Source organism: Ziziphus jujuba, chromosome 7 (genome assembly GCF_031755915.1).
Source record: "Ziziphus jujuba cultivar Dongzao chromosome 7, ASM3175591v1".
In the NCBI taxonomy this organism is placed as follows: Eukaryota; Viridiplantae; Streptophyta; class Magnoliopsida; order Rosales; family Rhamnaceae; genus Ziziphus; species Ziziphus jujuba.
This window is the reverse complement of record NC_083385.1, coordinates 30,884,534-30,887,500: the sequence shown is the minus strand read 5'-3', so window position 1 is coordinate 30,887,500 and position 2,967 is coordinate 30,884,534.

Sequence of the window (2,967 nt, the reverse complement as noted above, 5' to 3'; positions counted from 1 at the left end):
TTGAGGTCGGGGTACTACCAAGTTAGAATTGCGGAGGGTGATGAGCCAAAGACTACATGTGTTACTCGATATGGAGCATATGAATTCCTCGTCATGCCCTTTGGTCTCACCAACGCACCCGCCACTTTCTGCACTCTCATGAACAAGATCTTCCATCCTTACTTGGACAAATTCGTGGTGGTCTATTTGGATGACATTGTCATCTATAGCAAGACGCTAGAGGAGCACATCCACCACCTACGAATTGTGTTCAAGGTTCTAAAGGATAATGAGCTTTACGTGAAGAGAGAGAAGTGCTCGTTTGCAACCAATGAGGTGTATTTCCTCGGCCACAAGATCAAGGATGGCAAGCTGCACATGGATGAAGCCAAAGTGAAAGCCATCCAAGAGTGGGATCCTCCAACCAAGGTGAGTGAGCTGCGATCTTTTCTTGGTCTTGTTAACTATTACAGGAGGTTTATCAAAGGGTATTCTGCCCTAGCCGCACCACTCACCGATCTGCTAAAGAAGAACAAGACATGGAGTTGGTCCACCCAATGCCAACAAGCCTTTGAGGACTTGAAGGAGGCTATTATGAAGGAACCTGTGTTGGCATTGCCCGATTGCTCCAAACCATTCGAGGTGCACACTGATGCTTCCGACTTTGCCATAGGGGGCGTGTTGATGCAAGAAAGGCATCCAATCGCATTTGAAAGCCGCAAGCTCAACGACACGGAGAGGAGGTATACGGTCCAAGAGAAGGAGATGACCGCCATCATCCACTGCTTACGCACTTGGAGACATTACTTGCTGGGGTCCAAATTCGTGGTAAAGACTGACAACGTGGCCACAAGCTATTTCCAAACTCAAAAGAAGTTAAGCCCCAAGCAAGCTCGTTGGCAAGACTTTCTTGCCGAATTCGACTACAAGCTCGAATACAAGCCCGGTACAGCCAATGTAGTTGCCGATGCATTAAGTAGGAAAGCCGAACTAGCATCGATAACCAAGTTCCAAGGGGAACTACCCAACCTACTAAAGGAGGGCATGGACCATGATGTTGTGGCCAAGCAACTCCTACAACTTGCCATGGAGGGCAAGACTAAGAGGTTTTGGGTTGAGGACGGCCTTCTCTACACTAAGGGGCATCGCATCTACGTACCAAGGTGGGGCAACCTAAGGAAGAATTTGATCAAGGAATGCCATGACACCAAATGGGCCGGCCACCCGGGGCAAAAGCGTACGAGAGCTTTGTTGGAGACCAACTATTATTGGCCACAAATGCGGGATGATGTCGAAATGTATGTAAAGACCTGCCTTGTTTGTCAACAAGACAAGGTGGAACAACGACAACCCGCAGGTTTATTGGAGCCACTACCAACTCCGGAGAGACCATGGGAGAGCATCTCCATGGACTTCATCATTAGCTTACCCAAGTCCGAGGGATGTAGCACGATAATCGTCGTAGTTGATCGATTCTCCAAGTATGCTACATTCATTGCCGCGACAAAGGAGTGTCCAGCTGAGGAGACGGCACGGCTATTCTTCAAGCACGTGGTGAAGTATTGGGGACTCCCAAGATCAATTATAAGTGATCGAGACTCAAGGTTCACCGGAAGGTTTTGGACGGAGTTATTCAAGCTCATGGGCTCGGAGTTGCATTTCTCTACAAGCTTTCATCCACAAACCGATGGGCAAACTGAGCGAGCTAATGCATTATTGGAGCTATATCTACGGCACTTTGTGAGTGCCAATCAACATGATTGGGCAAAGCTGCTAGATGTTGCCCAATTCTCCTACAACTTGCAAAGGAGCGAGTCCACCAATCGAAGTCCATTCGAGTTAGCCACGGGGCAACAACCACTCACTCCACAAGCACTTGTTACCAAGTATGGAGGAAGGAGTCCTGCCGCATTCAAGATTGCCAAAGGTTGGCATGAACAAGTGGACTTAGCAAGGTCGTACCTTCATAAGGCCACCAAGAAGATGAAGAAGTGGGCGGATGCCAAAAGAAGGCACGTGGAGTATCAAGTGGGAGACTTGGTGTTCATCAAAATCCTTTCATCCCAACACAAGTCTACCCGAGGACTACACAAAGGCCTTGTTCGTCGATACGAGGGACCATTTCCAATCGTCAAGAAGGTGGGCAAGGTATCTTATAAGGTGGAGTTACCTCCTACACTCAAACTTCACCCGGTCTTCCATGTGAGTTGTCTAAAACCATACTACAAGGATGAGGAAGACCAAACAAGAGGGGAGTCCAAGCGAGCACCAATAGGGGTCTACAACACTTATGACAAGAATGTGGAGAGCATCTTAGCTGATCGAGTAGTTCGTGGAAGGGACAACCATCCGAGTCATGAGTACTTGGTGAAATGGAAGGGACTTCCCGATAGCGAAGCAAGTTGGGAACCTGCTATCGCACTTTGGCAATTTGAAGATCATATCAAGAGGTTCCATGAAGCAAGCTCGACGAGGACGTCGACGGCATAGGTGGGGGAGAATGTCACGGTTAAAGCATTTCATCAAACACTTGGTGAGCATTCTCTCCATTATGGGCCTTATAATCCACTTTGGGCCTATTTTGGGCCTTACAATGGGCCAAGCCATGTACATATCCATTCTAGATGTTTCTTTAGATATTTTATGTAAAGTAGGTGGGAGTAGGTGGGAACCATTCTCCACCGTAGGATTAAAGCAATTATAGCCGTAGGATTAAACTTTGTATGCCTATAAATAGGTGGAGGGCTCATTTGGCCAAACCATCCAAGAAATCTCATCTATACTTGTAAAGCTCTCTTTCAAGTAATATACTTTCATTCTCCCAATCTCTCTTTGTGCTCTAGCTTTCTTTGCTTAGCTTTCTCTTTTAGTGGGCAAAAGGCTTACTTAGTTGCAACAAAGGGTCGGAATAGCAACTAAGGCCGCACGGCTTGAAGGGTAAACAAACAAGTCCGTGACACAAGGCACAAAGCAGCCGCCAAGGCACAA